At 32.6% G+C, this 14,966-nt stretch overlaps 1 protein-coding gene across 7 annotated transcripts in view; it reads right to left on the bottom strand.

The window, feature by feature from the left end:
• Positions 1 to 14,966, bottom strand: part of TSC22D1 (TSC22 domain family member 1) — a 131,244-nt gene that overhangs the window by 99,552 nt on the left and 16,726 nt on the right. The gene's annotated exons all lie outside the window — the stretch shown is intronic.

The raw sequence follows: 14,966 nt of genomic DNA, 5'->3' as shown, positions 1-14,966 counted from the left end.
TATGATCATTTGGTTTGGGGTCAAGAAGGACCAGGAAATAAATCATTAATGGCTATAATGCAGGAATTAAAGCAGTAAGATATACCCAAATAATAGATGATGATAAAGACACTGGAAAATAGTTTACTTTATTATAGGAATAAGGTAAATAAGAGAAAGAAGTCAAAGCACATAGCATCTGATCAAGGAAAAGCTGAAAGGAGAGTAAGATAGGCAGATATGTATTTAAAGTTACAGGGACTGCAGGGTAAACTTTAACGTAAGTAGAAAATAGGTAATTGTACTTTGTGGTACAGAGTGATAAATCCCTATTAAATTTCAGATCTTATTCTTAAATAGAAAGGTGCTGCACATTCCTTTTGTATAGAACACAGTCACAGTATAGTATTTCATGGACATGTTATATTTGTGGATAAATTAAGAAAAAAATGTTATCTGGTAATTTCTCTCTCACGCCAACTGGTTATCAGAAGGGTTCCTTACCTGTTAGTGGAACGAGGATTGTGCTCTCTTGTTCTCTATCAATCAACCAACAAAGGTTATAGTCTCAGCACTAAGAAAGTAGCAACCAACCAAAGTTAGTGTTTTAAAGCCTTCACTTCCTCTTGGCTCTGCCAGCCAGTTTGGAAATATACCAACAGCTGAAAAGGAATCGTTATTCCATTACCTAACAACATTTAGACTCAATTTTTTTTTAAAGCCTGAAGAAGAAAGACAAGCTAACCCTTCTACTTTAGGAATATATCCAATTCTGTACAAGTGAGAAATGAAAACAGTTTGGACTAAGAAAAGAAAACCTATGAATTTAACCATCAAATCTGTGATTTTCAAAATGTAAAGAAGTGAAAAAAGATATCTAAAAGAAGTCCAGGGGGTGCAAGTGCCATCTAGCAAGAGGTATCAACTAACTACGAAAGTACTTTATAAGCCTATGTGGGCAGCTATTTTTTTTTATTTTTAAGTTTCCAATAGATTTTAAGTCCTAAAGTCTTTGAGTTCTGAAGACTATACTTTTTAAGCAATAGCTTACCACAGTATTTCATAGTATAATCACATTGAGGAGGTCACATATCACATTATGAGGGATGATGAGAGGAAAGAAGTACAAACTAGAAAAAGATCTGAATACTAAATATCTCAAGAATTGTACTCTAATTAGGTATTTTCAAGAGTCAAAAAACAAAACACTATAATCCCAAATAGATTAACAAAGTATTCCACAGCTGGAGTTCTTAAGGGGGTGCTTTTCAACAGATGAGAAAGGCTTAGCATTAATACATCATAGCTAGCTTATTTATGTATTCATTGTACCTACAGTAGGCCCCACAGCCTACAGACCCCCTGTGGTTTTGCTCTCTGTGGTTCCAGTTACCCTGTTCAACCATGATCCAAAAGCAGATGATCCTGACACATCATCAGAAGGTCAACAGCCTAATGCTATGTCACATATGTCATTCACCTCACTTCATCTCATCACTAGCATTTTATCATCTCACATCATTACAAATAGAAGGGTGAGGACATGCAATAAGATATTTTGAGAGACAGACCACATTCACATAATTTTTTATCACATTTTTGTTATCATTGTTCTATTTTATTACTGTTGTTGTCCATCTTTTACTGTATCTAATTTATAAGTGAAACTTTATCATAGGTACATTATGCACAGAGAAAAAGACAGTATATACAGGGTTCGGTACAACCCACATTTTCAGATATTCACTGGGAGTCTTGGAAGATAAGGAGGGATTACTGTATACTGTGCAAACAGGTGCTATAAAAGTTCTTTTTAATTATTAAAAATGTACCCTCTAGTCTTTTCTAATCAATTCCCCTGACAAATCATTTTTCATATCTAATATTTTAATAAACTATAAGATTAAAGATTTCCAAATTAATGAGATCTAAGTAAACCTTAACCACTTTAAAGTTTTAAAAAGTAAATTCAGAAACTATGAAGATATGATTTCCCAAATTTCCCCGTTTTCCCTTATTTCTTGAATACTAATCAGTAGTAACAGTACATCTGATTGAAAATACAGGCAAAAAGGGAGCATTCCACTTGGGAACAGGAAATACAACTAGTAATTTTTTTTTTTTTTTTAAGTTACAGGCTTGCTTCACTTTCAAAATGAAAAATAACTCCTAACAAATCATATTTTGCTCAGATTAATAGTAGGCTAAGTTTACAATTTCTCATACAGTAGGAGCTCTAAAGCCTTGATTTCTTTACCATACCCCACAGGATTCATAACTGAAAAATACAAACATATTAAAAGCAAAAACAAATGGTCTTAGGATAGATAATTATAGGGCTGGAGAAGCAGATCCACTCATAAACTTCTCCCAAGTGAGATTACTTTCAGGAAATAACTTGTTTTGCCTGATGTACCAAAACTTGTGGATTCAACATATTCATACTCAAAAATGAATAAACAAATGTCCTTAAATAGAAATTATTTTGAATCATTGAGAAGCGCTCGTATCTCTCTTGCTTCAAGAGTTAATTATTTATGAAGACTATGGGTTTGATAATGTATCATTTATAAAGAAAAATGTAAAGGCACTTTCAAAATGAGATCATTATTCAAACAAGAAAGAGCAGCCACTGTGAGACTACTATTGACAAAGACTCTTAAGAATGACACAGTAGGACCTTACTTAATTCTATTTTAAGACACCACTCTTCTGATGAAAAAAATAAGCACTCCACTAGAGAACTTGTATTTCAACTGCTAAGAGAATAAATTTCAAAACAAAGCTAACAAATCCACCAGTGCTAAAATGCCACAAAGGAACTCAAATGGATGTTAGGAGGTCTACTAATCCACTACACCTCAATAAAATCACTTGAACCTTATCAATAATATTTCAATTTTTAAAGATTCTTAGTGAAAATCCAGTTATATTCAAATCAGAAACCATAAATCTAAGAATTTTATATATAAATACCACTCTGAGAAATGTGCAGACTAGACTATTTGCAGTATTTGTTCTCAGTACTAAATTACTAAATGAGCATGTACTGCTTATTAGTTTTAAGCATTGCTAATACTGAAGAAAGAGAAAAACCTAAGCCTAATCATTTTTAAGCAACAAAATAAGAGGCAATGTTTCTATAAACTACTTCTATTCATTTGTATTATAACTAAAATTGAACTTGCTGATTTACATATTTACACATCATCTATAAAACAAAACATTCCATGCTAAGTTAAGCCATGATATAACATATTCTTAACTCACCTTTCATCACTCCTTACTAGTTCTAAGGCTGTCTATAAAGAAAAGAATTTCTCACAAACCCCTCCAGGTGCCCAGAACAGTCCCAGCTGGCAGTAAGAAGAAAATCAAGAAAACCGTAACAGAAACCGTATCTCCAGAAAGAGTTGGCACAGTGAGTTAATTCTGTAAATGTTTTACAAATGAATGAAGACTACTGATCAAGAAACAAAAAGAAGAATTTTGTCAAGTGGCTGATTATCTAAAGTAGACACTAAAATGTTCAACTTTCTAATCCCAAAGAAAATAAAAATTATCAAAAATACTACTTTCATGGATCTCTTCTGGAAGAAATCAGTTTCTACGATGATTTTTCCAACACGGTCAGCAGAACTTCAAAGGTATCCTAAGATGATACAAATTTTTGCTAAATTATAACAACTATTACAGATTTTCTACTGGTCTTTTCCAGATTCAAAATTAGTAAGAAATCAGATATTGCCAGAACACCCAATTTTAAATATTCTGTTTGAAAAAGGGAGATCATGCCAAAAAGCAAAGGAACGAACAAAACCAGCTACCTTAGAATTAGCCATGGTATTATACTGACTCTGGAGAAAACAATTACTTCTAATCCACAATCTTGTATATACTGTTGAGTAGGATACACTTCAAAAACACAAAAATAAGGAAGAAAGCATGAAACTTTAAGGAATGCAGAGCATTATGAGGCAGAGAGAGGGAGAAGCAGACTCCCCACTGAGCAGGGAGCCTGATGCAGAGCTCTACCCTAGGACCCTGAGAAGATGACCTGAGCCCAAGGCAGACGCTTAACCTAGGCACCCCAAGAAGAAAGTAGTAGTAAGAATGAAAAACCCTAATTATTAGAATGTTTCAAGATCTACCAAATTCTAAGATCAACCATATATTTTCTCTTCACCCTTTTGGAAAAAATACTACCCAAAAATGTTATTGAGATTCAAGTTACTCCACTAGGTCTAAACATCAAGTATTTGTTAACAGATAAACAAGAGACAAGTAATGTGTTTTCATGATCCACGGATTAAGGCAGAAGATGAAGTAAAAAGATAAACAATGCACAACACATTTTTTAAAGTAGTTAATCTACCATAGAATAAAAGACAAAAGGCAATCATAAAAATATACATTGTGTAAAAAAAAAAAAACAAAAACAGCAACTTCAAGGTCAAGAAGATTAAACACAAAATTATTTAAATTTTCCATTGCCTCCTTTGAATGAAAAAGGCCTCTAGATTTGACAAGGAAAGAAAACCTTGGTAAAAGTATATTGTTAAGAAAATTTTCTAAATTGCCCTCATAAATTCTTTTCATAATTAATCCAGACTATTATTTTTACCTCTTTTCCACCTGTTTATTTTGCTAGTATGAAATATTTGGCTTTGTTCTTATAATGGCCAGCATATACTGAAGTATATACAAGATACCAGGGGGGGGAAAAAAGTATTATCTTTCTATCACATTTTTTTATTCCAGTACCTTGGATTGTGCTACATCCCTAATGAGTGCATTCAGAAACAGATGAAAAGACTACAGAAAGAAAAACAGTGATGTTTTATGAATTATGCTGCCTTTACATTAATTCCTTTGAGACACTTATCCATCTATAACAAGAAATACATCAATAACAAAATATATGTTACAGTATTAAATTCAAAAGGTTCTGATCAAGCAAGATTGATGGATGCTAAAATTAATGGAAATTATGATGAGAATATAGAATATGAGAAATTGAAAATATGAGAAACAAGATATTTATGTCACAAAATATCTCCCCATAAAACAGTTGCTATTCGAATACAAAAGGGGAAAAAAGAATAATTTTAAGAGTATAGAAACTTGGCAGATCTATCTTTAACCAAATGATCAAGATAATGTCACCAGTAACAGAACAAATCAATACCACATACCTCCTGATATAATGCGCTGACTAATGTTAAGGACATCATATCATGTCTGTGGTATCCTTGCCAAAAATGCATTATCCCAATCTGTTCATGAGAAATACCAGTCACACAAGTTGAGGGACATTCTAACTAGCTAGTATTCTTCAAAAATGTCAAAGTCATGAAAGGCAAAGAGAAAATGAGGAAGCATCCCAGATTAGAGGAGTCTAAGGAGACATGATAATTAGTGCAAGAGTATGAGATCCTAGGTTAGATCCTGGACCAGAAAAAGGTCACTTAGTGAATGGACAATGGTCAAAATTCAAATAAAGTTTACAGATTTGCTAGTAGTAAATCCTGATTTCTATGTTTGTTCTATGGTTATATAAAATAAGACCATAAAGGAAAACTGGGTAAAGTATATGAGAATTTTATGAAATCTGCGACTTTTTGGTAAATCTAAAATTATCTTAAAATAAACTAAAAAATAAACAGGTTCTGAATAAGGTACGATATTTGACATATCCATGGAATGTCCACTAAGAAATATAAATCTACATTTTTCATATGAAAAGTTTACACCAATCTTTCTTTAAAAACAAATCCTAATGGAAATAATAGCATTATGTCATGTTCTGTACAAATATCAGAAAATTAATCAGATGATGTTTTTTAATTTCTTTGGTAAATAGTTCTCTATACAGAGAACTCTGATTCAGAAGTATATTCAATCAAGAGAAAACCTCACCCACAAACAGAAAAACTGAAGTATGTTTATGTTAAACAACTAGTTGTAGAAATTAATTTTAGACTACAGTAAACATATGATAGAATAGGTAGATAAGAAACCAAAAGCTGTCCCAAGTTAATTATCATGTATAAACTTCTGCTACATTATAAAAATGGGAGGAATAAAAAATTCTGCTCAGTTTTTCTTTAAAAATGTCCATAGGAAACGAAGTTTAGTGCCATCAGTGTCCCTCTTGCATTTTTTTTTTTTACTAAAAATCAAATGATGAAGCTTCAAAATAATTTATTTTTTTAATCTAATTATTTACGTCATCCTCTACACTCAACGTGGGGCTCAAACTCACAATCCTGAAAGTCACATCCTGTTCTCCGTGAGCCAGCCAAATAATTTACATTCACTTGTAAAAATCAGTTACAAATAAAATAATGACCTTTTTTTTTTTAGATTTTTATTTATTTATTCATGAGAGACAGAAAAGGGGGGGGGGGCAGAGACACAGGCAGAGGGAGAGGCAGGCTCCTTGTAGGCAGCCTGATGTGGGACTCAATCCTGGGTCTCCAGGACCACACCCTGGGCCGAAGGCGGTGCTAAACCACTGAGCCACCCGGGGCTGCCTGACCTTTTCATTTTTTAACATTTATTGAACTTAGTGTATAGCAAGTAATATATTATGCATTTTATATATACTGCCTCATTCAATCTTCAAAATAACTCTGACATATACAATATTAAAATGATCACAATTTTACTGATGAGGAAACTAAGGCACAAAGTAATGAAGTAACTCACCTAAGATCATACACCTAGTAGCTGTAGAGCAGGAAATTCAAAACCAGTTTGTCTCCAGGATACAGAATCCTAACTAATTTTATACTTTTCTAAGTCATATTATTTTCATTAACAATTAAATATTTTCTTTTCAAATATTAGTATATGACAAACTGCTAGTGTTTTAAGTAGAATTCTGAAATTCTTTCCTTCGATTTCATTTAAACATAGATGAGTTGATAGTTATTTACTTTGTCATTTCTATCAACCAATCAAAGTTTGACAAGGCAATAAAACTTAGAAATAAAGTGCAGCAAAACTCCATATCAGCAAAATAAATAATCTAGAAACAGATGTTTCTATTGAACCTGAAAAGCCTGTATCTAAAAGTAAATTGAAATGGTAATCAGAAATCTCTCTTACCTTTTAAGTATCTACAAAGAAGATGCAGAAAGATTTTTTTACATTTGAATTTCTAGTTTACATATCTATTGACTTGCCTAACAAATCTATAGCATAGTCTTTTAAGTGCATAAAAATTTCAAAGAATTTAATGATTTTAATTATTTTAATGTAATTTAAATATCGTATCTACAATTTAAGTCATCATTTCTGTTATGATGAGCATGATTAAAATAATAATCTGGCAGTAACAAATTAGACTTTATTCTCTACTGATTGACAGCTCAATTCTACTACCCAGAGAACAGTCTTTGGTTTGTTAAAGAATATAAGATATTCTGTATGGATGTCTTAATTGTCCTCAATTGCAGTGTATTTTAAAAGTTATTTATGGATAGCTTGCAATATATTTACTCAAATTCTTTTATATATATATATATATATATTTTGTATATAGATGTATGTATATATATATACATGTATATACATGAGATCAAAGAAAGGTCGTTTGCTTCCTCATCTCAATTTGAGTCCAATAAAAATCAAATATAATTATATAAATGTAAATATGATAGAAACAATAAAACTGTATATAATACTTCATATAAGAACAGGGTGTCTTCCAATTCTTTATCAATAAAATGGGGCAGGTTCTTTAAAAGACATATCTAGTTACAAATAATGCCTTTAATCTACTCTATTAAACTTGTCTGCACACTGAGGCTGCAGTGACAAAAAAGAACATCATAATGTCAATAGCATCCACAAGTTTTAGAGAGAAGGAAACCCTTCCATTGGAAATTAAGACAGCACGTGTTAATCAACTACTCATCAGATAATTTCTATGCAGTAATGAGATTACACTACAGAAAAATGAGAAATGTCCAACCTGATATGCTATCTTAAATATAAATCCTGGAAAAATACCTTAATCCTGGTATTTTACTGACCATTCACCACTTCCATAGCTGATTCTACTTTCCAGACATTTTGGGAATAAGATTGTATAGTCCTAATCCATGTCTTGAAAAGGAAAATACTGCCAAAAAGGTATGAAGGGAAAAGAATATCACCACTGTCAAGTTTATAATCTAAGAAATACGACTTTGACAAAAAAATACATGACGTTTAGTTAGCATTGTATAGGCTATCAATACAATTTTGAAAAAGTCACGACAAATCTTGGATTAAAACCCTTGAAAGTGCCAATACTACTAAAGTTCTCAATTCAGCAAGACTTTACATATGGATATACCCTCATTAAGAAATAAGTCATGTATATTCCTTCACATGTTTTAATAAATCACTCCTTTAAATTTTATTCAGAATACCAGAGTATAGTACTTCTCTTTCCATTCTTCCCTCAAAACTTGAGTCAAATTTCTTAAACTGTTAAATGCAAACAGTAGTTTTAAAAATTCTGACATTCCAGTTTTACAGTGGTCTACCTTCAAAGACATTCCCAAAAGAGACAAACATTCCTTCCTTAATCTACCAATAGATCTTCAGAAACATCTCCGATAATCATTCTTTCCACCCCTTTGATAAATCTTTTAGTCCCCAAAAGATTTCAGTTTTTGTCCTCAGAATTTGACATCCCTTTTTTTATTTTCTTAATCCATTTCTCAAATAAGCGTAACATAGAGAATGGATAAATGGGAGATGAGAACGTTCAGTTGGCTCCTTTGTTAATAACATCAAACTTTAAAACATAAGAAACACAAGTTAGTAAAAAGTTCTACATTAATGGTAATCAAAGCATAGAACAAACTGATTAGCCTCCCTATCTGAATGTTTACAGAGTTAACTAGTTCTTTCTATCCTGTTTATAGATTTCCCCCAGGAATATATTAACTCATAGGAAGTCTATCCCCCTAAGGTCTGTAAACCATTTACAATGACAAGGCCAATTAAATGAAGCTGCAAATGTCAGTGCTGTAGTTCTCAAAATATGTTCTTAAACTTCAGCCAGATGGCTCACTTGGTATATATACTCACGTGACAACAATTTTACCTTTATTTCTAATATAAATCAAATACTTATGAAAAAACAGGATGGTATAGAAAGAAAGGAACTGTTGAGGGTAGAATAATAATTGTACAGAAGAAATCCAGTGAAGTCTGCCACCATTACTTAACTATACGGCCCAAAACATTTCTCATATGTAATATGAAGGGGATTAACATTTCCCAAGTGCATTACAAAGAACACTAGTTCTATAGGGCATTCACGAATGTTAGATGATCAAAAAGGTTGGTAAGGTTAGTGATTAATAAATAAAATTGTCTCTCTTCTGCAGAATTTCTCAGTCTCTAATACATTAAAACGCAAGGTTAACCTCCAAGATGTATATAACAAAAAACACTCCCCAAGATGCCTGGGCTCTAGAATTTTTTTTTTTCCTTGAAGAAGTGGTATACATAAACACTACTTTTGAAACTTTTATACTAAATTTCAAAATCCAGTTCAATGAATCTTTGAAACCTAGAAACCAGGTACTGACCCATTATCTTATTAAAAACAAATTGATTAATTCCATTCATTCGAAGGAGATAGTGTTCAGTCCCATATGGTACCGAGTATGGAACAGATGGTCTTCAGGGCACTAGGCCCATCTAAAACAACCTTTAAATGAAAAAGTTTAAGAATCACTTGATTAGGGTAATAGTTCTATCTTGGAAATATTAACAAATGCCAGAAGACACTATATTATCTGTAAGTAATCCCTACCCTATTAAGAAAGAGAGGAAGGCATGCTTTGCAATAACTTTTGTTTTTATAAATTTAAGAATTTCTAAGTACTGGGGGATCCCTGTGTGGCTCAGCAGTTTAGTGCCTGCCTTCAGCCCAGGGCATGATCCTGGAGTCCCAGGATTGAGTCCTACATGGGGCTCCCTGCATGGAGCCTGCCTCTCCCTCTGCCTGTGTCTCTTCCTCCCTCTCTCTCTTATGAAAAAATAATCTTTTAAAAAAAGAAAAAAAAAAGAATTTCTAAGCACTTCTCAAATAGTTGTAATACAGTCCCAGCAGCCTAAGACTCAGAAGAATTAATCTCTGATGCCATTATTAGTAATAAATTCCCTTTTTTATATGCATCTAGAATGGTGATACAAGATACATGCCATTCCTAGGAGGACTGAGAGAGATTAGTCACTCTTCTTCCTACAGGGATTAATTCCCTTATGGAGCCCCAGGAAAGAAAGCCTATACCAAAAATGTCACAAAGGTGCAGAATCACTGGTTTAGAAAGCTATAGTATGTAGAAAGTCTACAACTACGTAGACAAGCTTTTAATTTTAATTTACAGTGCTTCTGAAAGGAATCATTTTTACTTGCACAATAATAAAAGCAGCTACCGTGCACAAACTACTAAGAACTGAGCTAGATGCATTACATCCTTTATCCCTTCTAATCCTCCCAACAACAGTGCAAGGGTAACTATTACTCCCACTTCACAGGTAAGTAAATTGGGCTTACGCTTACATTTACAAAGGTCACACAATAAAAAGGTGGCATAAACAAGATTAGATACCAGATCTGATGCCAAAGCTAATGCTCGTTAAACACTACCTCCTTGTCCTCTATGCTTCTTAATCCATAGCCTTGGTTAATCAACTCATTTGAATCAAAAAGCTGTCATGCACACCATTTACAGAACGAAGCATAATATAAGTTAATTTTGAGAATTCAGAAGTTATATCAAGATCTTATGATGCTTCTTCAGAATACTAGACGAAACTCTTGAAAACCAAAACCATGACTTTGTGTCCTTAGTACCTTTGTTCAGTGCTAGCATACATAACATTCAAATATTTCTTAAGTAAATAAATCATCACAATACCAGGAAAGACTAGAAGTGCTATAAAAAGCCTCAAAGGCTAACAGACAACTGCTTAAACTAGCCTAGTTTTTCTATAACATTTTATATTGCTAGCTATAGAGATGTAGGCAACAAAACTGTTTAATAATTTATCAATCATCACCAGATCCTCCTCTTTTCCTTCTGTAGCCTTTAATGGTCCTTCTATACCTATTTCTCTGTTTCTGCTCTCTTACTCATGTGTTAAGACTCTAACTCAGACCACTAAATGGCATTTAGGTCACATATTAATAAGCTCAAATACAGCACAACTCAGGTTTTGTTAGGCCAGGTGTCTACTTGTTAAAAAGCTTTTGCTTTTGCATTTTGGATTCATTTCTTAATAAGAAAATTTAATGAAATACTGCTAGATCCTCATGAGCTAAAAATTTTAGTACAACTAGAAACTAAACCTTTAAATAAAAGAAAAAACCCGAAGCATGTCTTTCGGCCTTCCATTTCACAAAAGGCAATCCTACTTTTAAACATTCTCCCTTCAATATGATTGCCTACCTGGATTGGGAAGAATGCAAATTTAGACTGTCAAAAGTGTATCAATAAGTAAAATGTCTAGAAATGCAATCAACTTGTACGAGATGTGAAAATTACTGGCTTTCAGTAGCTTTTAGCTATTTCACATTAGTGGAGAGTGAAATTATGGAAAAAGTGATTAAGATTTATACTATATTACTATTAAATGATAAAGTTACTAGATCCATTAAGATCTTTATTATTAACTACAATTTTTTAAGAAATTCCGATTGCTTCTTTCTAGAGTTTCAATGTTTATAAATCAAGGAAAATATAATGAAAATGAAGATAAGAACCTCTACTGTAAAAAACTTTGAATTAAAAGAATACCTAATGCAATTCTTTAAAAAAATAATAATAATAAACTCCCTCTTCTAAGATAATAAGCAAGAAGACAAGGTAAATCCTGTTCTTCAACTTACTACAGGATATTCACATAAACTAGCACTTTCTTATTCCAGTAATAAGCAGGAGATGCAAATATAAGCTATAACCATTCAAAATTAAAAGATTTGAGTTATAAAATGTACCATTATGATTCAACTGATTAAAGTGAGTTTTCTACTTCACAAAGTATCAATGTAATTTGATCATGTTAAGCCTTAAAATATATATATATATATATATATAAAGTATGAACACTTTACTATAAAAGCTCACTAAATGAGGCCAATGAAAGGCTACTTGACTTACTGAAAAGGTCCATATCAGAAAACTTTCTCTACACTCATTTAGTCTTAAAAATTGGATTCCACTTAAGCAAATTCTCCAAATTAAAAGTTTATTCTTCAGCGAAAGTTTAATCATTTTGTGTAGAATGCTTTCAAAATTAAGAGAGTTAATTAGGAGGAAAATAATATTAAGAGAAAATAACTAAGGATTGACAGGATTAGGAACATCAGTCACTGTACAATTCTCTAATGAGAAACCAATGCAGTCTACAGGGCCAAATGCCTCCATCTTCATAGGCTAAAGACTGCTTTTTATAGCTGTCAGCTGTCACCTTTTGATGCTCATCAGTGGGCCAGGATAATCTCCAAAATGGTTAAGAGTACAAGCTTTGGAATCAAATCACCTAGCAGAATACTCCATTACTTAGTAGTTTTATGTGACCAAGTTATTTAATTTGATAATATTTTATTTAAATAATCTATCAGCCTATAATACAGAAGAAATTTTAGAATCATCTGTCATACAATCCTCAGGTTCCCAACGAATTTATCATTAATCTTATATAAATTTACCAAAAAACAGCTAAAGAGGCCGATAATTCAAATACTATGTTCCTTCAATAAGCATTAAATATACTTGTTCCTAGAAGAATTAGGGTTTACTATCATGGTTAATTGTTGTCGGATTCAAGAATGAAAGAGACAAAAAAAAAAAAAAAAAAAGAATGAAAGAGACATTATTAAGATATCTAATTTAGATTTAAACTCATTTCCCCATTTTGGATCTACCCTTCTTCCCTGGAACCCAAAAATAAGATTCCTAATAATAAATATAGCAGTTGTCTAAACATATTAAATCCTCCTGTCATTTCAGAGAATAACTAGTAAATAATATTTGGTAGATTCCCAAAGAAAAAACACAATGAAGCTAAACAACTTTGGAGTCAAATTTTTTATTCCAAGATTCTACAATAACAGGGAGCATTAACCGAAGAGAAGAGATGGCTCTAAGCTTGACTCTCAAAGGAAAGATAATTACAGTAATAAAGTCTAAAAAGAGGAAGAGAAAAACCCAGACATTTGATGGCTTCTCAGCACCTGATGAGTGGACAGCATAACGGTCAAAATCAGTATTTTCTCAATTCACCTCACACCACCTTGCACCCATAGCAATACACTTGAAGAAACAAAAAAGCAAAAAAAGTAACTTAAAAGCAGCATTTTTCTAAAATAAATTTGCTAATATTAGTTTTATGGCAATCACCTTTAAAAAGTTTTTTTTTTAAATACGAGTTTTTCCTGAACAGAAAGAGAATCCTTGGCATTGTTGAATATACCACAATAAAACACAACAAATAAAATACTAAGCATAAACAAAAACTTCCTAAGGATGCTGGTGAGTTAAATTATCTATCATATAATCCCACTTTTAACTGGTGAATCATTCAATACGATATCCTGTTTCTTTGAGGTATTCTTAAAATTTCTAACTCCTCTTTTGCTGTCAGGCTATAGCTACTACTTTCCCAATGTCATCTTACCTGTCTTAGAATCCCGTTTTTCCTTCCGCTTCCTCATCTGCTTTAAGGTGATAAAGCTAGCAAATGTAAGACTTAAAAAGTCTAAAAAAGAAAAGAACCAAAAATAGCCCTGGGGAGGGTGTTGGGGGGGGGGGGGGGGGTATCCAAATGGCTTTATTTTGTGATAGCAATTTCAAGCAGTTTGGAGGCCTTTACATTCCAGAGATGTATTCCAAAGGATTAAGTTACCAGTATTCAACTCTGGATTAGTGGAGTGTTACCATGTGTGGATTGGGTCCTTGCCTTCTTAGCTTTCCTAATGAGGCCAAGGTCACTGATTCAAACCATCATCTCTGATTGCAACCACGAAGAGAATATATCTCCATCTCCACCACTGACAGAAAAAGGAATTACTGAGTTTCTCATACCCCATTAGGGAAGGAAGCAACTAGACATCACAAATAAAGTCAGCAGTTTCCTAAAACCCAGCACTGAGACCATGCCACTACACAGCACAAAAACTAAAAACGGCCCTCCATTCCATGTCCAATTAAGTCCAGACTTCTCAATCCTGCTTTTAAGGCTTTTCAAAGTTAGCCTTATCTTCTATATTCCTATATACAGACACCATCATCTATTAACTTAGACTATGTCCTATGCTCTTTTCCATAAATCCTCCCTATACCCTGAACCTTCTTGGTGTAAGTTTTCTCTACTAAAATAACTTCTCTCAAACATTACCTCTTCAAAAGCATATGATCTTTACCTTCTGACTCTCAATACTGCTTTATTAATATCTCTCATATCCCACCTTTGTCATACTTTTTCCATTTATTGCACTTCTATCCCAAGTCAGTCCCTAAAATGTTTCAAGCAGCCTACAAAGGGAGCTATAAACACTACAAATTATAAGTAGGTGAAAACAACTGAAGCAAAGGAACAAAAATAGTAGGAGAGCAGTATTTGGAGCCTGTTACCTATTATCTTTTTCCTGGGTGTGTGTGTACACACACAGACATCTATATTATCTATATGTAGAGATATTCTTGAATAAGTAGGCTCTCCTTAAGGATAGAAATACCTCTGTGCAAATACTTAGTAAGTTATATTCTTTCAAAGACATAGGACACTTTGTAATCTAAGAATTTCAAAATGTCCTTTTAAAAATTGTATTCTTTTATGTATAGATATCCACACATACTTATGGGTATATTCTCAAAATTTTAAATGGCAAATGAAGTGAAAAAAGGCACCAACATATTAAGGAATAACTTACTTTGGGGGCACCTTAAATGTCAGTAAAATAATCAAAT

Source organism: Vulpes vulpes, chromosome 6, assembly GCF_048418805.1.
Source record: "Vulpes vulpes isolate BD-2025 chromosome 6, VulVul3, whole genome shotgun sequence".
In the NCBI taxonomy this organism is placed as follows: Eukaryota; Metazoa; Chordata; class Mammalia; order Carnivora; family Canidae; genus Vulpes; species Vulpes vulpes.
Note: the sequence above shows the minus strand (reverse complement) of the source record. Positions and strands in the feature narration are given on the sequence as shown.